This window comes from Protopterus annectens, chromosome 15.part0 (assembly GCF_019279795.1).
Source record: "Protopterus annectens isolate FY-2018-M chromosome 15.part0, PAN1.0, whole genome shotgun sequence".
NCBI lineage: Eukaryota > Metazoa > Chordata > Ceratodontiformes > Protopteridae > Protopterus > Protopterus annectens.
The window spans coordinates 598544582-598568663 of record NC_056749.1 but is presented as its reverse complement, the minus strand read 5'-3'; the positions used below and the strand labels follow the sequence as shown (position 1 = coordinate 598568663).

Sequence of the window (24082 nt, the reverse complement as noted above, 5' to 3'; positions counted from 1 at the left end):
ATAGCCCCCCCCCCAAAAAAAAAAAACTACCCTTTCCCATTTATTGAACTACAACTGAGAAGCTGAGAGGATTTAAAAAATGCATTTCCTGTGGACACAGAATCCTAAATTCAGATGCCCACGGAGTGTGTTTACTGTTTAGGGGCAGCACACCTTGACATAAACTGCTCTGTTTGTGCTGCTTTCATTTTGAGGTATTGGAGATGGAAAAAATTAGTTCTAAAAGGATTATTGCTGCCGCCTCTGGGGTGCAAACCCACCAGTAAACATTTTGAAGCTCCGTCATAGCTTAAGAAAAGATGCTCTTAAAACACTGAAGACTTCATTGACCTCAAAACCTCCTCAGGAAATGCAGAGATCTTCAGATCTTTCTTCACTGGATCTAAAGAGAAAAATGTAGAAATCCGAGACCTCAGATCCAATAGTTATTTAAGGTAGTTCTGTTCAACCTTTGGATCTGACTTCTAGAATTTCTTAAACTTGTAGGGCTTGTTTACTCAAGTTTATTGATCTAATTTCTTCCTAGTCTCCACTACCCCCCCCCCCCCATTGCATCTATGAACCTCTCTTCCGCCTCCCATATAGTTGTCTCCTTCTCCAATCCAGCCTTTGGTTTCAGAGCCATTGGATGCGAGAGTTCTGAGAGAACTGGTTTTGGAACCGAAGAGTGTTGCATCTTCTACTCAGATGGTTTCTGTCTCTAATTCTGCTCCTGTTCCCTCGGATCAGGATGAGTCTTGAAGCCAAAGTATTGGTAATAGATTCACGGGGCTGGGATCTACTTTGATGCTGCTGGAACCATCCTTGTCCCTCTGAGCCTCGGTGGTAGATAGCTCAGCTCCATCTCCTTCCTTGAGACATGTATCCTGGACAGAGTTGCAGCTTGTCTTCTTTGGAAGTCTGTTCTGGTGTGACTGCCTACAGCTTTTCCTGGCCCCATCTGCCTTTGAGATTGTGTAGAGGGTGTTCTCTCATGCAAGAGACCCGGTCTCTCATACTTTTTCAGATCTTACACTTTTCCCACTGTGATTCCAAATTCTGATCCCATCAGACATCCTCAGGGACGGCCAGTACCAACTAGCATCTAGACAGTTCCCTTAGAGAAACTACCCATCTTTTCAGACACTGCCCAGAGCAACCCATTGATGAGGTTCCCCATAAGAGAGTGTGTAAAAGGAGGCATCTAGATTTCTCCCTTGGACTCTCACAGAAGATACTGACTTCACTGGGAGAAGGAGTCCCAGATCACTACCTGATGACTTTTCATTTCGGGACCCTTAAGCAGAAAAGCGGTCGGTCCTCAGATAATCCTTCCTCTATGGAGTTTGTATTTCTGTAACATTTTGGTGCTAGCCTATCTGTCTTGGATGACTACCTCGGCCTATGAGCTTTATCAATCCAGTCTTTCGCCGGTCATGGAAGGAACTGGATTCTGTTGAACCATTCCCACATCATGCAGATAAGATGTTGCCTCCTCCAAAAGACAAACCTCATTGGAGAAAAGGAATCCTCGTCGATGCAATGGTTTTAGTGGCAACCACTAAAAAGTTTGCAGAAAAAGCTCCCCTGCCCATCTCGTAAACAGTCAGGGTGTTGGACAGTTTTGGAAAGTGTGTATTTGCTTCAAACAGCCTTTGCCTTGAGGTCCCTGAATTATTTGCTGTATGTTACAAGGCTACAAGAGGGATTTGACCAAGGAACTCTCAAAAATCCTCTAGGAGTCAACCTCGTAGCTGGTGGAACATACTTGCTTTGGCCAGTCTGTGCAAGAAACATTTTCCCGCAGTAAACGGGAAGGGAAGACCCGGTCTGCTCTACAGATTCACTTTTCCTATCCCACAGCTATCCTTTTCACAGAATCAAGAAGTAGGCAAGAAAGTCTGGTTCTGTAAATTCATGGATGTTTTCCAGGATTCACATGTAGACAACTCTTTCAGAGGTAGAGGGAGTTCAAATGGAAGATGCCATCCTCAAGGTAGAGAAGACCTGCAAAACCAGGGTTTCTAAGATTTCTTTCCAGATCGACCCTTTCAACTCATGAAGGGTTACCACTACAGACTATCTCACAGCACAAACTATAATAAAATAAAAAAAAGGTAACAATAGTAATCAGAAAACAGCTTTAATTCACCAAGGTTAAGCGCTTTCATTAGTTTGCTTTCAGAACTTCATCAAAACCATTTAAAATTAATCCACAAACATTTAAATATTCATTTCCAAACTCTAAAACCCACCCATCAATTACTTAATTACCATGACATCATAATTCTTTAATTTTAAAATAGAATTTAAAGAAATAGATTTGGTTAAGCCAGGGGTCACTGCTGCATTCGTTAGTAATTGCCATTTCACTTCACTACAGTTTAAATGTTATCTAAAATGCATATTTGTTGGTCTAAAAATTATGATGTCAGGGTAATTAAGTAATTGATGGGTGGGTTTTCGAGTTTGGAAATGCATCTCCTGAAGGGTTGTAAGATTGCTTGCCTCTGGAGGCAGTCACTGAAATGTTTGTCCTTGCACTCAGGCACCTGGGTTGCTATAATAAAGGATTCATGGGTGCTAAAAATTATACCCAGAGGTTTTCATGCCATTTTCCCAGATGCCCACATCCAGAAGAAAGATTCCCGACATCCCAACCAGTCAGAGAAGCTGCAGCTCAAGAGATTCAGAAGCTGCTGGACAAGTCATTCCAGAAGTCCTGCCAGGAAAAAGAGAATTTGGAACTTCAGGTTCTTTTTAGTAACTAGAAACAGAAGGCACTTGAGACAAGTTTTAGATCTAACCAATCTAAACCAGTATTTGAGGAAATAAACGTTCTGAATGGTCATGGTTCAGCCCATTCTACCTCTTTTTACACAAGGATGTTAAGATGTGCTCAATCCATTTTCAGGATGCATGACATCACACCAAAGTAAACAGACACTCCCAAAGATACTTAAGCTTTCTATTGGGAGTGAGTCACTATCAGTTCCAAGCCTTGCCCTTTGGGACTCGTCAGAGCCCACAGGGTGTTTATCAATTGTATGGTTGTGATAGCAGCTCACCTGAGACTGCAAGGTTTCCAAGTGTTTCCCTACATGGATGACTGACTCCTCACCACCCTCAACCAGGCATGTCTTTGAACAGTCCAGGGAGAGTCTGTTCCATATTTGCCAAACATTGGTCATTAGTCAACATTTCCAAATCCAAACTGCAACTGGTACAGAGCCCTGGAGTTCACTGGTGCTCATTTAAACACCAAGTCAGATTTCTTTTCTGCCACCTCACCGTATAGATAAAATTTGCTGACACTGGGACTTTGTTTCTCATCCTGCTCCTCCAGCTAGACTTTTTCTTCAGGCTCTAGGTTCCATGGCAGTGTCTATAGTCTTATTTCCATAAGCAAGTTACTATATGCATGTTCTTCAGTGGACTGTATCTGTTCAGTGGTCTATTTGTCCTCTGTCTTCCTCAGTCAAACTTGTTGTGGTATGTAGAAACATCCTTCATTGGTGGATCCAATCAGATGACATTTACATAGGTTGCCCCTTCATGTTCTGCCTCTCCCAGTGGCCATGAATGCTTCACAACTGGGTTTGGAGGGGCGTTTCTTTGGAACGCTGGTCCAATGCACATAATCCCCCCAAGAGACCAGTCACACACCAGTGTCATAGAGATGAGCAGTCCAACTAGTGTTGCAGGCGTTCAAATGTGTTTTCTCTGTGGGGGGACTATTGCATTTTCAAACTGTGATGTCTGTGGTCTGGTACATCAACAAACAAGGGGAAACCCCATCTTATCTCTGTCGAGATGCTATTAGTGTGTGGCAGTGGGCTATCTCCTCCAACCACTTTCTAGTGGTAATGCATATTCTGCGGGAAGCCAGTGTACTAGCAGACAAACTCAGTAGGTCCATTCCGATGCCTCACAAGTGATCTTAGTGGTGGAGAAGGTTTTTTGTTGAGGCCAATGTTGCTGCAAAATCTTTGCATCTCCCCATAACAGCAAATGTATCAGGTACTTGGCTGTAATCTCCCCTAGGTTGGAGTTGCTAAGAGATGCTCTAGTCCACATTTGGCCATCTGGTCTCCTTTACTCCTGTCTCGTGGTATAATTCTTATAGAAAACCAGTCTGTTGAAGAGCTTGGTTATCCTCTCTGCTCACTTTTGGCCTTGCCACGTGTGGTTTCCCTTCCTTTGGACTCTTCTTCATTATCCTCCTTGTATACTGGACCCCGTTGCAGACCTTCGGTCACATCCTTTAGGAATAAAGCATCACAATATCCCAGTCCCGAAACTAACCATGTTTTTTCCAGTTCCTTCAATAGCTAGACAGCCCAAGCTTTCTTCCCAGTTTGCCATATACTTTTGTCTCCAGAGAAAGATTTGACTGAGTATTTACAAGAGTAAACAGGAAAGATTCTCAGTTTGGGCCTTGAAAAATGACATTGATCCTTTTACTGCCCTGTCTTTATTCAGTGCTGAAGTTTTTAGCTTACCTTTTTAAGGAAAGTGCTAGGTTCATAGATTTAGTACTAGGCTAACTGTTCTTGTGGACCATTTTTAAGCCTAGTCAGTTACCCCATGTGAGAATCAAACACTGTACCTTGTGTCTGTAAGGTAAATTCCTTAACTATTTTGCTAACTTCCCATCTAGTTTTTCCACAATTGAGGTACAGTTGGCAGCCATATCACGTTTTCACTCTGGAGATGATGCTTGACTGGCTGCTTCCAAGATGTGCAAGGCTTTCCTAAAAGGTACCTTGCTACTCAGACCTCCAGTGAACGATCCCTCCCTTGGGACTAAACGGTAGTACTTCAATGATTGACTCAACTCTTTGAATCTTCAGCAAAACTGATTTAAAATTTCTGTCTTGGAAAACAACCTTTATAGTTGCTTTTACATCTGCAAAAAGGATTTCCAAACTCCAGGTTCTTTCATTCAAATCCCCTTACATTATTTTTAACCTTATGAACCAACCCTTCCTACCAAAAATAGTCTCTAAATCAAACTTATTTTGCCACTCTTTCCTAAATTTTCAAATAAGGGAGAATACATGGTACATCTTTTAGATGTACATAGACAACTACATTTCTGTTTACATAGAACAAAAGATTTCTCGAAAACCAGACCAGTTTCTCCTTATCACCAAGAAGACCGGGGTCTCAAATTTCTAAAGTTACTTTGGTCAGATGGATAGCTAATAACATTTCTGGATTAATTCCCAGCAAGATGCGTCTCTGCTAAAACCACCTAAGGCTCATTCAACTCTATCGATTGACACCAACTGCTTTGTGGTATGGAACTTCCGTCAATATTTGTGCAAGCGGCCACCTGGTCTAATGCTCATACCTGTATTTTTCATTGCAAATTGGATATAATTTCTAGAAACAGAGCTGCTTTTGGTTCAGCAATTTTCTGGAATGGCCTTCCATGAGGGCCACCCAAGATTTACGTAGGTGGAGAACACTGTTTCATATGTTGAGGAAGAATGGAAAGGATACCATCAGATATTTATGTGCTTACTATAACTATGCAACTGTGTTGTCCATTTTTATTCTTCCTCAATTTCCCTCACACCTTCCCCCATCCAGTCATGTTCTGGAGTGACCTGATGGACTTTTTGGCAGCTATTCCAGGTTTTGAGCCCTTGTTTTGTTACTATACTTTCTTTTTATATGCTAAGATATTTATAGCAGTAAACTCAGTCTGAGGTATTGTGGGCGGATAAGGGCATTACGGGTAGAGGGAGGAGCCCAATAGTTGGATTCAAAAATCTGTGGATTAAGGCCAAGTCAGATCCGTGACCCATACGTTGAAAAAGAATGAAAATGGACTACAGAGATGTATGGTTTTGGGGAGTATATAACTTGAATTTTCTGCATATGCTAACTTCATAGGTAGGTACTAAGCTATTAGCTCTAGGGCCTATTCAAGCCTAGCCAAAAAGGTACCCTGGCTTTCGCCACCCAAGAAAAAATTTTTCCTGTGCCCCTGTCGAACAGAGCCACAGAGGTGATCCCTGGGGTGAATTTCCTATTTCCCATCCAATCATCAAGATTTTTCTTGAGGGCTAATGGGGAGCTTTGTTTGATATAGATAGGTAGTTTGTTCCAGAGTATGGGAAGTGTCTGGGACAGGAATCTATCCCTCCAGCATGTTCTGTTTATTGTAGTGACAAGGTTTAGGTCCCTAGAGCATGTAGCTCGGAGGGATTGGGATTTCTTTAAGTGGAGCATGTCCCAACAGCTCCGGGTTTGACGCAGCTTTGTATGTTAGGTAGATATTTCCTCCAAGTAGGCGATATGCAAAGGAGTAAAGCTGGATTTTTTTGAGACTGTCTGCGTAAGGCATCTGTTTGAGGCAGTAATCCTCTTTGTGAGGTATTTCTGCGGCCTTTCCAGTTGTTGATGTCTTGCGAGGTACATAACAAAAGGGGCGCGTTGTACTCTATAATGGGTCTGAGTGACAAATAGAGGGGAACAATGACCTCTTGCCTCCTGGATGAGAAACCTTTTGTTATGAGGTGTGCCACGTAAGATTTCCTGACTACTGTGGCGATGTGATTGTCAAAGGAGAGACTACTATCCACCTGTGTCCCAAGGTGTCTTATCACACTTTTGGTGTTAAGTAGACTACCATCTATGTGGTAACTCATGGGCACAGAGTTTTTACCAAAGGGGATGACCATCCATTTTTTGGCATTGAGCTTGAGGCCATGGCTTTGACAAGTCATCTGTCTCTGTGAGGCCCTTTTGTAGGATGTCCACATTGTTAGGAGTTTCGATTATGGCTCCTAGTTTGCAGTCATCTGCGAACTTCGTTAGTCAAAGACCTTCTGTGTTAGCCTGTACTTCAGAAAAGTAGATACCAAACAGGAGGGAACCCAGGACTGAACCCTGTGGTATTCCACTTGTCCCTGGTCTGAAGTCAGATTTGGAGTCTGCTACTTTCACAGTGTGGGTTCTGCAAGTGAGACAGTTGGCAACCCATCTTGTGACATAGGAATTTATACCTAGTTTAGTGAGTTTATCTATAATTTCAGAGTGGTTGATGGTGTCAAAAGCTTTGGCGAGTTCTAGATAGGCTGTGTGAACAACCTTACCCTCGTCTACGGCTTTGGTGACTGCTTCAAAGTCTATCAGGTTTAGAAGGCATGATCTGCCTTTTACAAACCTGAACTGTGTGGGGTCCAAAGTTTGGAGATTACCAATGTCTTTGTTTATAAGTTCCATGATGATGTGTTCCATGGCCTTGCAGAACAGGCTCATTGGACTAACGGGGCGTTTGTTCCCAGGGTCCATGGTGGCTCCACTTTTATGGTGTGGGATAACCGTTGCAGTGTGCCATTCAGTGGGCACAAAGCCTGAGGTGAGGCTATGATTGAACATGGTTCTTAGGTGGGGTGCCAGTTCATTCTGTAGTTTGTGTAGAACACAGCCTGGGATGTTGTTAGGTCCCATTGATGCTGTTTTTGACTTTGGAGAGTGTGGTTTTTACCTGTGTAGCCATGATTACAGGAACTTTGCATTCTTCCCGTGTAGAGATGGGCCCTTTAGGGGGTATGGGGCGGGGGGGGGGTTAAAGTTGGCACTGAACCTGTCTGCCAGCATGTTGGCAATATCAGTTAGATGTTCATCGTGTTACCCTGCTGCAGTCATCACACTTGGGTTATCCTGTCGTCAGGTGGTCCCGCAGTCGGCCGGAATTCCAAAGTCTTGGTCCGGCGTCGGTTGTTGTCGCTTCTTCCCTGATGTCAGTGCGCCAGGAGTATATATACTGCAACCAACACCATTTTCTTCAGTCTTTCTTGCCGCGCAGTGCCCGAAGCAGAAGCAGTTCGCAAGTGCCGGTCGTCCGACTCCTGAGATTTTCGAATTTGAATTTTAGACCAAAGTCTTCTATAAGCTAAGTACCCCATTGGGGAAACTTTTCTTGCCTCAGACCGATGTCAGAAAAAGTTAACAATTGTATTTCTTGTGGGAAGCAAATACCTCATAAGGATTTTCATTCTTATTGAATACCTTGCCTAGGCCCAGACCACGACGTCACTAGTCGTTTTTGTGCTAGGTTTAATAAACGTACTATTAAAAGACGCTTTGATTTCGCACGACACTACTTAGGTAGAAAATTTAATTACAGTATGCCGTCGGAGTAACCGACTACCAGCGTGCACAAAAAACGCAAGGATAAGGACAGACAGCCCAGGCCTAAGCCAGATTCCGAGGCCTTGGCTGGTCCGGTCTCCGGTCCTCAGTGAGGCTCCAACGCAGCCCCTGACTACTGCAGATTTGGAACCAGAGACCGCTTCGGAACTTTTGATGGAATGTACCAGGCCGACGCGACCAGTTTGTTCAGGCCCTACCGACAACTTTGCTGATAAAGATGCCGGTGCTGCTGAAACGCCTTCGGTTTCTGAAGGCGTTTTCAGACCGACGCTTACCATTAAAACGTATCCTAAGACGAAGACTCCAATTAAATCTAAAAGGACTGCATTTCAGTCCCCTGTTCAAGGCCCCATGCCTAAGAAACAGATGCTCAAAATGGCTGGATTTGATCTCTTTAATCAGGGGTTCCCAGCCTCCTCCTGACAAAAGGCCTAGACAAGAGGAAGATTATGCATCCTCTGAACAAGTGTCCATTTCTTCAGCCTCTTCTGAAGAGCAAAATTACTCCTCCTCTCCTTATGTAGATTCTGATGCTGAGGATTCCATTCCCTCAGCTTCTCCTCCTGAAGACTATTCCTTTGGGGAAACTTTACACACTGAGGGAACATTTTCACTGGGAAGGTCATGACTACTGACTCGAAGAAAAGGCTCAGAGTTTCTTTTACTCCCCTAGCACAGACTACTTGCCATCCCACCCGTATTAGATATTGTGGATGATGTTTACTTAGAATCCAGACTGAACCCAGACTCTCTACCACCTGCTCCGGCCAAGTCTGACAGATACTACAGGAGTGCCTGATTCTCATAAATTTCTTTGTCTCTGGGTCAGCAACAGGACTTTTATAATCTCCCAGGGTCCCAAAGAGGCTAAGGCGTCTATGGCTAAAAATCCTGTATCCTCTGAAAGGGATTCCAGAGCACTAGACAGATGGTGGGGGGGGAGGTTTACACCTCAGCCATTCTAGCTATGAGGGCACTAAATTGCCAATTTCACATGCATAAGTATCAGCAATTTCTAATCTCAGTTAAAGCAAAGAATCACCACTCTTCCTCAACAGTCTGAATTGAAAGAAATGCAGGATCTGTTGCATGCAACTGAACAGGTGGGCAAACACCTTACAATGTGGGTTTGATTCTCTGGAGGCTTCCTGCAGAGCAGCTGTCACTGGGTCTGTTATACATAGACATGCTTGGTTAAAGGAACAAACTCTGCCTGATCATGTTAAAGCAAAGCTTCTAGATGCTCCCTTACAGCAGGATGTTCTTTTTTGGAGTTAAAGCAGAAGAAGTCTTAAAGAAAATGGAGGATAAGGCAAAATCCATGCAGACAGTCAAAGATTTCCTACAGGTACAGCCCCCTCGCTTCAGCAGAAATTGGCCAACAAAGAATTGGTGCTTTCCAGCTACTGACAGACCTCAGAGGGGTAAATACAGACGTCCAAGAGGCAGAGGACAACCACAAGCCCAGTACAAACCTCGACAGTGGGGCACTGCAACACAGAAGGGAGGAGAAGACAGGTTCCAACCCACCAGAAGGCAAACTCAATGACTTGCACCTCATCTGGCCAAGCAACACTCTCTTGGCAGCCCCCTTGGGAGGAAAACTCGCACTTTTTTCAGACAACTGGCACATTGTCACAAAGGACAAATGGGTCCTAGACATAATTTCACGAGGATACAGATTCCTTTTTCACACCTTGCCAATGAAAAGAAGAATGCCAAACCTGCCACAAAATCAATGGGCAGAGGCACAAAAACAAATTACAGCTCTCATGGACATGAGAGCCATTCAACTGGTACCTACTCAAGAGCAAGGCCAAGGATTTTACTCAAGACTCTTTCTAGTTCCCAGAAAGGACAATGCCTGGAGACCAATTCTGGACCTTTCAATTCTAAATACTTATTTACAAGTACCCAAATTCAAGATGCTAACACTACAGCAGCTTCTTCCCATGTTGGGCAAGCAAACATGGCTAGTAACGGACCTCAAGGAGGCATACCTGCATGTCCCTCTCAGACAAAGTTGCAGAAGATACCTCCGTTTCATTGCAGGTTCAACCCATTACCAATTCTCTGCACTGCCCTTTGGCTTATCTACTGCGCCCAGGGTCTTGACAAAATGCCTGGCACCAGTAATTGCATACAGCAGACAGAGGAATTCAAATATACCCATACCTGGACGATTGCCTCATCCAAGCAGAAAGCAAAGACATCCTCTTACAACATCTGGCTTTTGTAAAACATCTTCTAAGTTGCCTAGGGTACACAGTAAACGAAAAGAAATCAAAACTAGTACCCTCACAAAATATGACATTCCTGGGTGCCAGCTTGAATACAACGGCCCAGAAGGCTTATCTGACGCCAGACAAACAACTACAACTGACTCAATATTTCAAAACAATGGCAACAAAGACCCAACTACCTGCAAGAAAAATTCTGCAGGCCTTGGGCTTCATGGCATCTTGCATACTACTACCACCACTTGCAAAGCTGCATATGAGGAAATTGCAGTGGTACCTAAAAAGCGTATGGTCTCAACACAGCCACAGCTTGGACACAATGATATCTCTCATTCCCTGCCTACAACAGGAGTTTCTATGGTGGTCACAGGCATGTCACCTCAACAAGTGTCAGCCTTTCACCTTGCCCCTAGCCAGGCAAACTATGACAACAGATGCATCTGACTACGCCTGAGGGGCACACATGGCAGGACAGTGCGTTCAAGGTGTGTGGACTGCAGATCAAAGGAATCTGCACATCAATCAGAGATGCTAGCTGTACAGAATGCTCCGACAGCCTTCAAGAATCTATTACAACCAGGACAACTTACAATAAGGACGGACAACACCACAGTAATGTGGTACATAAACAAGGGGGTACACACTCCTACCCTCTATGCAGGCAAGCAATGACCTTGTGGAACACAGCTCTGGCTTACCAAGTTCAGTTACAAGCTCAATTCCTGCCAGGAAAAAAGAACACATTGGCAGACTACCTCAGCAGAAACATCATGGATCCCCACGAGTGGAAACTGGATCCACAAGTATTTGCAATGATAACTCAAAAATGGGACCTTCCAGACATAGACCTGTTTGCCAGTCCTCAAAACTATCTAACAAAATTTTGTACAAGGACACTGCACCACCAAGCTTGGAAAGTGGACACACTCTCATTCAGTTGGAAAAACCTGACTGTATATGCCTTCCCTCCATTGCCTCTCCTCACAAAGGTGCTTTTGAAAATCAGAAAGGAGAGACCACGACTGATGCTCATAGCCCCAGACTGGCCACGCCAGCACTGGTACCCACTTTTGAGGAATATGGCCCAGGGCCCACTTTAGATTTTACCACAAATTGCCCATTTGCTCACACAGCAAATCAATCAGATTCTCCACAGCCAGCTCAAAACATTAAATCTGGCTGCATGGCAAATCACCTAAGCATCAAGCCAGCTTCTCTTTCCCAAGTAGTTATGGATGTTATTCTGGAAGCTAGGAGACCCAGCACCAGGAAGGCTTATTCGGACAAATGGAAAAGGTTTTGTGCCTGGAACCAAGCTAAAGACCAAGACGCACTTCAGCCTCACATGCCTCAGATTCTACAGTACTTAACTGAGATGTTGCACAAAGGACTTTCTTTTTCTTCCATTAAAATCCATGCATCAGCTATTTCAGCCCACTACAACACGGATCCACCCTTATTTTCGCATCCACTTCTAAGACAGTTCCTCAGAGGGGCAAAAAACATTAGACCCCCCAGGAGAGCACCTACACCAACATGGGACCTCAATTTTGTTCTGGAAAAACTTACGTTACCTCCCTTTGAACCAGCTTTCTCTGCAGATCTTCAGTTTCTATCATGGAAGACTTGCTCTGCTGGTAGCAATAACTTCAGCTAGAAGAGTCTCAGAGCTACAGGCACTAATGGCAGTGGAACCTTTCCTCATTTTCCATCAAGACAGAGTTTCTCTACGAACTAATCCTTCCTTCGTGCCTAAGGTGGTTTCCAGTGTGGCTTTAAATCAGACCATCCACTTACCCACCTTCTTCCCAAATCCACAGAACAAAGGAGAAAGACTCCTGCATTCCTTGGACATTCACAGGCAACTTCGTTACTACTCTGATAAAACTAAGGTTTTCAGAAAATCTGACCAGCTCTTTGTATCTTATGCTACAGCTTCTCAAGGGAAGGCTATATCAAAACAAACCATTTCCAAATGGATAGGACATTGCATTGGGTTTTGCTATACCCATCATGGAAAACCAGTTCCTGCTACCATTAGGGCCCACTCTACCAGGGCAACAGCTACATCTACAGCCTTCCTCAGGGGGGTTCCAACCAAGAAGATTTTGGAAACTGCAACTGGAGTTCAGTACACACCTTTACCAAACACCATCACTTACCTCTTTACTCTAAGACTAGAGCTGGCTTTGCCACTGCAGTTCTGCAGGGTCTACTAGCCTCCAATAACCCTCTGATTCCTCCACCCATCCTTAGCTTTGGGATTCCAAGTGTGATGACTGCAGCAGGGTAACACAATGAACATAGTACAGTTTTGTACCTACCATAAATGTAGATGTTGGAGTGTACACCCTGCTGCAGTCCAGGTTACCCTCCCTCCATCCCCCTCTGAACTAACTGGCTAAAATCTCTACAATACCTTCCTGATGTATTTGCTTATAGCTGGAGGGATTTTGTGTGTTTACAAAATTTACTCAATTTGGTACTAATTATGGGCCACCTTTTTGGGGGCACCTGACATCTGGGGCAAGAAAAACTGAAGCAAATGGCGTCGGTTGCAGTATATATACCCCTGGCGCACTGACGTCTGGGAAGAAGCACCAACAACCGAAGCCGGACCAAGACTTTGGAATTCCGGCCAACTGCGGGACCGCCTGACGACAGGATAAAACCAAGTGTGATGACTGCAGTAGGGTGTACATTCGATTATCTACATCTATGGTAGGTGCAAAACTGTACTTTCTGTATATTTAGTGCCATTGTGCTGTAACTTAGAGCAGATCTGAGTGTTGCCATTTAGATTCTTGACAGCTATAGAATGCTTTGTGGCTGTTTTTAGAATCCGTGGCAATTTTTTCGTAACTAGGTATATAGGACTTTGAGGGATCTCAGTTTCTTACGGAGGCTGACCAAGGTGTTCCTCCAATCATGGGATTTTACTCTCTTGCAAAAGTTCCTTATGTTTTAGAGTTTGTTTATGGCAGGGGACCACCAGATTGGCTTCCTTTTTTTGGAGGGTAGCATCTTGGTTCTGTTAGTGATAGCACAAACCATGCACTCGTGTAAGTGCTTATAAAGTGCATTTGTGTAGGATTCAGCAGTAGTACCTCTGTCGTCCATCTGCATAGGTGTTGTGAAGTTTAGCACTTCTGTCTTAAGTGTGAAGTTGGCTTTGGAGAAAATTTTTATGGTGGTTTCCCGAATGGGGGGTGGCGGTGGGTTGTGGGTGTCTAGGGTGATTAGCTTGTATAATTCCTCAGACAAAAGTCAAAGCCTGAATCATACCTTCCCCCTTACAAAGGATGCCTCTCTGTGCCTCTCCATTGTCTATGAAGTATGCAATAAGTGAAAATACTGAGACGCATCTTTTTCTTACTCTTCTCCCCAACTCACCAATGAAATACAAAATCAAAAAAGTGCAAAAATAGCACGCTCACGCACACAGACATAATGGCCTGGCTCTCCACCGCCCTTCCCCTTCCCTTGCCTACTGAACTCTGTGGATGGCAGTGGCTGTTCAAGCGAATCATTGTAGGAGTGAGCTGTGACTCAAACATGGATGGATGGAGGAGAGAAATACCCATTCAGAAGAGGATCTGAATCATGAACGCAAAATAAAAATACAGCAACATTAGAAAGCATTTCATTACTTAAATAAATGCCTTGCATAACTCTTATCCATCCTTTCAAATGACACATTTTTTGCCAGAACTAAATGGTAAAAAAAAAATTATCTCCCCAAAATAAAAAATATTTACTATTTAGCAACCACCTTCAAAGTATTCCAAAGCCCTCTGACAGCTGTCTTCAAGACTCTCCATTCTAACAAGCTGAATGCAAAAACCTATCTAGTACCAGACCAAAGCACAACCATGCAATCCAATACATACCACTTCAAAATTCTAATTCAGACCTCCAGTCTGTTAATGCAGCCTCAAACCATCAAAACTACAGAAGCAGTAAGATAGAGCATAGTTGTGTCTTTCGGCTTTTCCCGGTTAGGGGCCGCCACAGCGGAACTTTGGTCCGCTAATGATTGGCAGTTGATTTTTACATGCAGAGTTGCCAGCCCTGATACACAACCTTCAACGAAGGTACGCCCATTCACGCATGTCTCCACACAGAAGACTCTATAGCTGAGAATCTAACCGGACAGTGTCTTACTGTGAGGCGACAATGCTACCGCAGCACCACCACCGCATAGTCCCCCACTCTAATCAACTTGCATAATCAATCCTGCATAACACTTGGAAAGACATAAGCTTCCTTACAAAAATGCTATTAACCAATTAAAAATTCCCACAAAGACCCTACAATACAGAAAAAAAGGCCACACCCACCATTGGATCAAATAAAAAAACATACATATGCACATATACTACATCAGAAAAAGAAAACATTCTTACCTAAAGTAACCTGATAAAGCACTGCTATAAAATCATCAGTAAAACTCAAGTAATGTTTTCTAGTTCTGCTACTTAAAAAGAGGAGTCCAAACAAGCAAATTAGTATAGAGAAACATGGTTAGTTACTGGATATGCTAAGTCAATCCAGTCCCCTCACGCTTACAAAAAGAAATACAAGATGTTCTTTGTGTTTCACTGTTGCAGTCATACCATTTGGGTTATCTGCTTGCAGCAGCCCTCATTCGGCATGACTATCAAAGTCTTGGGTCTCATCTTCCATGATGTCAGGTAGTCAGGGGTATAAAGCATGCGGCCAACGGCATTACATCAGCCTTTCTTGTCGCACAGTGCCTGAAGCAGAAACAGCTCCAAGTGCTGGTTGGCTGACTCCTGAAATTTTCGTTTTAGAGTTACAGATCCAAAGTCTTCAACTAAGCTAAGTACCCCGTTGGGGATGCTTTTTCTTGCTCTAAACCAATGTCAGTAAAAGTTTACAATTGTATTTCTTGTGGAAAGCAAATACCTCATAAAGATTTTCATTTGTACTGCATTCCTTGCTTAGGCCCAGACCACAACGTACCTCGCTGTAGGTGTTTTGTACCTTATTCAAACCTCTTACTACTCCTATTTGGTTCATTTACGCATCTAAATACTTTGGTACTCTGTTCAATTATCCAGAAACTGCTTTGGTAAGCCCACCTGACTACCGACATTCCGAAAAAACGCAATGATAAAGACAGATGGACTGCATAGGTCCAAAGCTGCCGACGACGCTTCTAAGTTAGTCGCCGGTTCGCCAGTACTCGGTGAGGCTCTTTCGCAGCCCCTGATACCTGCTACTTCAGATTCTCAGGCCTCTACTGAGACCCATTCGGAGTCCGGTATGCCGCGAGATGCTTCTTCGACTCTGGAAACTGTGGATGTGTCTACCCTGGATGGGTCCGGAGCCACTGTTACGGCACCAGCTTCTAAGGGTGTATTCAGGCCTATTGACTTGCATATTAAACAGACTCCATCTTCTTATTCAGGCAGACTGCATAGGCAGGGCCCCTATGCCTAAAAAACAAATAAGAATGGCTGAAGACCTAATTAATCATGGGAAGCCACCCTTCCCCCTCAAAGACACCTAGGCCTGATTTTCCTTCTGATTCTTCTGATCAGGATTCTGAAATTTCTGTTTTCTCTGACCAGGATTTGCCCTAATCTACCTATGAGGATTCCGATGCAGAGGACTCCATTCCCTCTGCTTCCCTTCCGGAGGGTTTCTCTTTTGGTGAAACCTTGCATACTCTTAGGGAGCATTTTCACAGGGAAAGCCAGGATTACTCTGACTCCAAAAAGAAGCTTAGGGATTTTGTACTCCTGCCCCAACACAGGCCTTTAGCTATACCTCCTGTACTGGACATTGTTGATGATGCCTTCTCAGAATCTAGCCTGGCCCCTGACTCTCTACCTCCTGCTCCCAGAAAACCTGATAGGTATTACAGGGTTCCTGACTCTCAAGTTCCTTTTTAAAAATCCTACTGTGGATCCTGAGACCGTGTCAGAGTCCCAAGGGCATTAAGGCCATTACTGCCAAAAATCCTACCCCCTCTGATAGAGGTTCCAGGGTGCTGGATAGATGGAGTAAGAAGGTATACACTTCTGCAACCTTTGGCCATTAGGGCCTTATACTGCCAGTTTCATATGTTAAAGTATCAGCAGCATATTATTGGATTGCTTAAACAGAAATTGTAGATTCCTGACTGCTGAAAATAAAGATTTACAGGATTTAATGCATTCTACTGAACAAGTTGGAAAACATACTTTGCAATGTGGTGTTGATTCATTAGAGGCATCTTGCAGGGCTTCTGTCACTGGGCCTGTAATTAGAAGGCATGCTTGGCTTAAGGAGCAATCTTTGCCAGATCATGTTAAAGCTAAATTACTGGATGCTCCCTTAAACCAAGACAGCCTGTTTGGCAACAATGCAGTAGTAGTACTTAAAAAGATGGAGGACAAAGCTAAATCTATGCAAACTGTTAAAGATTTCCTACAAGTACAGGCTCCCAGATTTAGTAGGCATTGGCCCTCTAAGAACTGGTCCTGTCCTGCCTCTTCCAGGCCTTCAGTCCAAACCCAGAACCAGCAGAACACCCAGGCTTCATTCCCCAGGTACTCACAGGCCTAAGTAGTGGGGGGCTCCCACTTCCAAAGTAGGGAGTAGTAAGACTCCCCCCTATAGTAAACTGTCTCTATGACTTTAAACTTCCAAGCCCTTCTCAACTGACTGTTCCTTTAGGGGGAAAGATTGCCCTACATGCAAAAAAATTGGGAACTCATTACCCAGGACAAATGGGTTTTAAATATAGTTTCCCAGGGATGCAGATTCCACTTCACTCCTTACCAACCCGAAACTGTTGGCCAGACCTACCCCCAAATCAGTGGGCAGAGGCTCGAAAGCAAGTTTTCTCTGTCAAGCATTATAGCTATTCAACCTGTCCTAGAAGAAAGGGGGCAATGTTTCCACTCAAGACTTTAACTGGTACCCAGAAATGACAATTCCTGGCGTCCTATCCTGGAACTGTATATCAAACACATTTTTGATAACCCCAAAATTCAAGATGCTAACTTTTCATCAGCTACTTCACTTGCTAGGCAAAGATGCCTGGTTGGCAACACTGGATTTAAAGGAAGCCTACCTGCACATCCCAATAAGGGAATCTTGCAGATGATACCTACTCTTCAGAATAGGCTACATGCACTACAAAAAAAACTTCTCCAAAGCTGCTTACAACCTCCTGAAGAATGGTATAAACAAGTACTACACAAGCATTTATTAGATGTATGAAAGCAGGAATACTTGATAGGACAAAATCATCCTCTGCAAGGAAGAGTAAGCCTGTCTGGCGGATATCTGCAAGAAATATAACAGAAGGAAAAAAATTGCTGTCCAGGACCAAGAAAAGAAGCAGGTGCCCAATTGAAAATCTCTCCTTAGCGTGAGCAAGTAAATAAGAACACTAGTGAAATCCTCTAAAGCCAACTTTGAATCCAAATTGGCCACATCTACTAGAGATGATCATAAGGCCTTCTTCACATATGTCCCCAACCTTAAAGGTAGCGTGCAGATCTGCTCAGAACTGGTGGTGAAGGACACCACATACACATGGTGTAGATGTAGCCAACTTACTGGCTGACAGATTCAGCAAAAACTTCTCCCCTCTGTCTCCCATCAGTAAATCAAGACATCCCCAGTACCTGCCCCCCATCCCTTATCTCTAGGGAACAGGTCATCCCTGCTGTTTCAAAGGCAGAAATTACAGCCTTCCGTGGGACCAGATACCATCCCAGGCTGCATCCTACATGAACTCATGCTTGAACTGCAGCACCATTAGGCACCGTATTCAGCCAAAGCCTGAGGTACAGGCTTTGTCCCAGCCGAGTGGAGCACAGCCACCGTCATCCTTTTACACAAAGGTGGAGCATCCAGCAATCCAGGAAATTATAGACCCATTAGCCTAACTAGCCTGATCTGCAAGACCGTGGAATGGATTATCATGGACCTCATTAACAGGGGACATTGGCAACCTCCAAACTCTTGACCCCACACAGTTTGCTTTGTCAAGGGGGAGGTCATGTCTGTTAAATCTAGTCGACTTCTTTGAGACAGTAAAGAACAAACAAAAAGGCAATGTGGTATACCAGGCCTTCCAAATTTATTGTTGGTGCTTTCGAAGTAACAATGTGCGACCTTCTTTAGACAAAAAACATGAAAAAAAAAACTTTCTTGGTTTAAATAAACCACCAACAGTGACATAATCAGATCATCAATTCATAATTAAAGAAACATTACACATAACTAAAACATAATATATAGATAGATAGAGAGAGAGAGAGAGAGAATGCCCAGGAAATTCAATTACATGCTTTGCTAGTGCTTTATTAATCTTGCTTATGTATGCTTTGCTGATGTTCATAAATTCATTGCTTCAGTTGTCTTTCGATTTTTCCTATATAAAACCGTGGACAGCATTGGCACTCAGCTAAATTACTCCTGGACTGAGGCAATTATATCTACCAAATTTCTTATTGTAAACCTGATGTAAGTTTTAATAAACTTACAAGAATTGCAACATCCACATTTTAACATACCCCCAGATGTTCTTCGTGTTTCACTGTTGCAGTCATTACACTTCGGTTATCCTGCTGGCAGGCTACCCTCAGTCGGACTTAATTCCAAAGTCTAGGTCCAGCGTCTGTTGCTGTCACCTCTTCCCTGACGTCAGTGTGCCAGGGGTATAAAAGATGCAGCCGACACCATTTTCTTCAGTCTTTCTTGCCGCGCGGTGCCTGATGCAGAAGCAGTTTGCAAGTGCCGGTCTGCCGACTCCTGAGATTTTCATGTTCGAATTTCAGATCCGAAGTCTTCATTAAAAGCTAAATACCCCATTGGGGAAAACTTTTTTCTTGCTCCAGACCGATGTCAGAAAAAGTTAATTGCATTTCTTGTGGGAAACAAATACCTCATAAGGACTTTCATTTGTACTGTATTCCTTGCCTAGGCCCTGACCACGACGTTGCTAGTTGTCGGTTTTGTGCTAGATTTAACCAGCGCACTATTAAGCGTTGGTACGATTTTGCATTTCACTATTTTGGCAGAAGATTTACTTACACAATGCTGTCTAAAAGCCATCCGACTACCGGAATTCACAAGAAACGCAAAGAAAAGGACAGGCATCAGAGGTCTAAAACAGACGAGGCTTCCTCTAAGCCAGTCGTCGGTTCTCAGTGAGGTGCTTTCGCAGCCCGACGCCCGCTACTTTGGACCCGCAGGCCGCTGCAGACTCCCACGTGGAGTCGCATAGGCCGCTGGAAGCTCAAGGTATTGGACCTTCGGAGACTATTCCCTCAGATGGGTCCGGAGCCGCTGAGCAGGCATCTGCTTCTGTGGGTGTTTTCAGACCTCCTCAATTGTACATTAGTGACTCCAGCTACAAAGGCAAAGACTAAAACACGTTTAAAGACAAAGAAACAAGTACAACAGCCTCATGGTCAGGCCTCCATGCCCAAAAAACAGATGCTCAAAATGGCCGAAAACTTAATTACTTTGATCAGGGGTTCCCATTCCCCTCCTAAGAGGCCTAGGCAAGAGACGGAATACGAATCTTCAGATCAGGTTTCCATTTCATCTGATTCCTCTTCTGATCAGGAATACTCTCTTCCTCCCTATGAGGATTCTGATGCTGAAGAATCTATCCCTTCAGCCTCTCCTGAGGATTATTCTTTTGGGGAAACCTTGCATACCATGAGAGAACATTTCCACTGGGAGAGCCAAGATTATTCAGAATCTAAGAAAAGGCTCAGAAACTTCCTTTTACTCGCACAACACAGGCCCCTAGCTATTCCACCTGTGTTAGACATTGTAGATGTATTTTCAGTGTCCAGTCTGACCTCTGACTCATTACCTCCATCTCCTGTTAAGCCAGATGGGTACTACAGGGTGCCTGACTCTCATGAATTCCTTTTCAAAAACCCTGCTGCTGACCCAGAAACTATCTCTCAGGGTCCCAAAGGGGTCAAGGCATCCACTGCAAAAAAAACCCTACCCCCTCTGACAGGGATTCTAGGGCATTGGACAGATGGGGGAAGAAGATTTACACCTCTGCTACCTTGGCTATAAGGGCTTAAAATTGTCAGTTTCATATGCTCAAATATCAGCAATGTATTATGTCACTGCTTAAACAGAAAATGTTAAATTCTGAATGTGCAGAAAACAATGAAATGCAGGATTTATTGAATGCAGCTGAGCAAATTGGAAAGCATACTTTGTAATGTGGTTTTGATTCTTTGGAGGCCTCCTGCAGGGCCGCTGTTGCGGGTTCTGTCATCAGGATGTATGCTTGGTTAAAGGAACAAAATCTGCCTGACCATGTCAAAGCAAAATTATTAGATGCAACATTACAGCATGATACCTTGTTTGGTGTTGAAGCAGAGGAGGTTTTATAGAAAATGGAGGACAAAGCTAAATCTATGCAAACGGTTAAGGATTTCTTACAGGTACAGCCTCCAAGATTTAGCAGACACTGGCCTACAAAGAATTGGTCCTTTCCAGTGTCAGACCACAAAGGGGCAGATACAGACGCCCAAGAGGCATATCCCAGCCCCAAGGTTCGTACAGATCTAAACAGTGGGGTCTTTCTACCTCCAAAAGTGGAGAAGACAAATCACAGCCATACAGGAAACAGTCCAATTGACTTCCCCCTGCCTGCACCAAGCACTTATCTTCTGGCAGCACCTTTGGGGGAAAACTAGCACTTTTTTCTCAAAATTGGCACATAACCCAAGACAAATGGGTCCTAGACATAGTGTCACAAGACTACAAGTTTCACTTCCATACCCTGCCAAGGACAAACTGTTGGCCAGACCTGCCAAAAAATCAATGGGCCGAGGCACAAAAACAAGTTTCATCCCTCATGGACATGAGGGCCATTCAACAAGTACCAGAGCAAGAGCAAGGACAAGGATTTTATTCAAGACTGGACTTTGTACCATGAAAGGACAAGCCCTGGAGACCAATACTGGACCTTTCTATTCTAAACACATATCTGGATATACCAAAATTCAAAATGTTGACTCTACAGCAGCTTCTGCCCATGCTGGGCAAGAAGGCTTGGCTTGTGACTTTAGACCTAAAAGAGGCATACCTGCATGTCCCAGTCAGACAAACATGTAGAGGATAACTCCGATTCAAAGCTGGTTCAATGCACTACCAATTCTCTGCACTGCCCTTTGGCTTATCTACTGCGCCGAAGGTCTTCACAAAGTGCCTGGCACCAGTAATTGTATTCTGCAGACAAAGAGAAATACAAATATATCCTTACTTGGACGACTGCCTCATTCAAGCAGAGAACAAAGGACATTCTACTACAGCATCTGGCGTTTGTAAAGAGATTCCTAATAGACCTAGGGTACACAGTCAACGAAAAGAAATCAAAACTAGTACCGTCTCAAGAGATAATATTCTTGGGTGTAAGCTTAAGTACAACTGCCCAGATGGCTTATCTCACGCCAGACTAACAAAGGCAACTGACTACATATTTCAAACTGTTGGCAACAAAGGCCCAGTTATCTGCAAGAAAGTTTCTGCAGGCTTTAGGCTTCATGGCATCCTGCATTCTACTAATTTCATATGCGAGACGGCATATGAGGAAACTTCAATGGTACCTAAAAAGTGTTTGGGCTCAACATTGCCACAGCCTGGAAACACTAATTACCCTCATTCCTTGCCTGCAACAGGAGTTTTGATGGTGGGCGAAGGCTTGTCACCAGAACAAGGGACAGCCATTCTCTTTACCCCCAGACAGGCATCAACAACGGATGCATCAGATTATGCCTGGGGGCCCCACATGACAGGAAGATGTATTCAAGGCACATGGTCCGCAAACCAAATGCATCTACATATCAATCAAAAAGAGATGCTAGCTGTTCAGAATGCCCTGACAGCCTTCAAGGACCTACTTCATACGGGACAACTACTGATAAAGACAGACAACACCACGGTCATGTGGTATATAAACAAGCAGGGAGGCGCACATTCTTACCCCCTTTGCAGACTAGCCATGACTTTGTGGGACACAGCATTGACTTACCAAGTACATCTGCAGGCACAGTTCCTGCCAGGAAAGATAAATACTCTGGCAGACGAACTAAGCAGAAACCTTATGGATCCCCACGAGTGGAAATTGGATCCAAAAGTTTTCAGCATGATAACAAGGAAATGGGGATGACCGGATATAGATCTGTTTGCCTCTCCTCGCAACTACCAACTAAAAAGATTCTACACAAGGACTTATCACAGACAAGCATGGAAAGTGGACTACCTATCTTTCAACTGGAAAAGCTTTGCAGTATATGCCTTTCCTCCACTGCCTCTCCTCCCCAAGGTACTCCTAAAGGTCAGGCAAGAGAAGCCAAAGATGATACTGATTGCCCCAGACTGGCCCCACCAGTACTGGTATCCAATCCTAAGGTACTTGTCTCAATGCCCGGCTTGGACCCTGCCTCAAATACCTCATCTACTGTCCCAACAAAACAATCAGTTCCTGCACAGCCAACTCAAGACTTTAAATCTGGCAGCATAGCGGATAATGAAGTCATGCAAAACACACCTCTCACTAAAGCTGTGATGGATGTCATTTTGGAGGCCAGAAGGCCTAGTACCAGAAAATCTTACACTGGAAAATGGAAGAGATTCTGTACTTGGAACCAGGCACAAGGAATTGACACAACTGTACTAAATATTCCTCAGATTTTGCAATACTTAACTGAGATGCTGGACAAAGGCCTATCCTTTTCATTAATTAAGATTCATGCCTCTGCCATTTCGGCTCATTACAATACAGAGCAATCTTTTCACATCCTTTAAGGCAGTACCTCAGAGGAGCCAAAAACTTGAGGCCTCCAAGGAGATCACCAATACCTGCATGGGACCTCAATTATGTCTTGGAAAAACTCACCCTGCCTTCTTTTGAGCCAGCTGCTACAGCTGATATAAAGTTTTTATGTTGGAAAACGGCTCTGCTCCTAGCAATAACCTCTGCAAGATGAGTCTCAGAGCTACAGGCACTCATGGCTGTGGAATCTTTTATCATTTTTTATCCAGACAGGGTTTCTGAGGACAAACCCGACATTTATGCGTAAGGTAGTGTCCATTGTGGCCCTTAACCAAACTATTCATCCGTCTACTTTTTATCCAAACCCACAGAATAAAGGGGAGAGAATTCTGCATTCTTTGGATGTACACAGACAGCTGCGCTTCTACTTGAACAGAACCAAAGCTTTCAGAAAGACAGAGCAACTACTAGTGGCATATGCTGCAGGATCACAAGGAAAAGGCTATCTCAAAGCAGACTATTTCAAAGTGGGTAGGCCACTGCATTCGTTTCTGCTATTCTCAACATGGCAAGCCAGTGCCTAAGGGCATTGGGCCACATTCAACTAGAGCAGCAGCCACTTCAGCAGCTTTCCTCAGGGGAGTACCAACCAAAGACATTTTAGAGGCTGCTACCTGGAGTTCAGTGCAGACCTTTGCAAAACGCCATCATTTACCACTCTACTCTAAATCCAGGAAAGGCTTTGCCACTGCAGTTCTGCAGGGCCTCCTAGCCCTCCTAATGCTATTTAGCTCCAGCCTCCCAACCATAGCTTTGGGATTCAACCCAAGTGTAATGACTGCAACAGTGAAACACGAAGAACATAGTACAGTTGTGTACACTTACCATAAATGTAGATGTTCGAGTGTAT

At 44.0% G+C, this 24082-nt stretch overlaps 1 protein-coding gene across 1 annotated transcript in view; it reads left to right on the top strand.

The window, feature by feature from the left end:
• Positions 1–24082, top strand: part of KIF4A (kinesin family member 4A) — a gene marked incomplete in the record, with an annotated part of 2786372 nt that overhangs the window by 1036703 nt on the left and 1725587 nt on the right.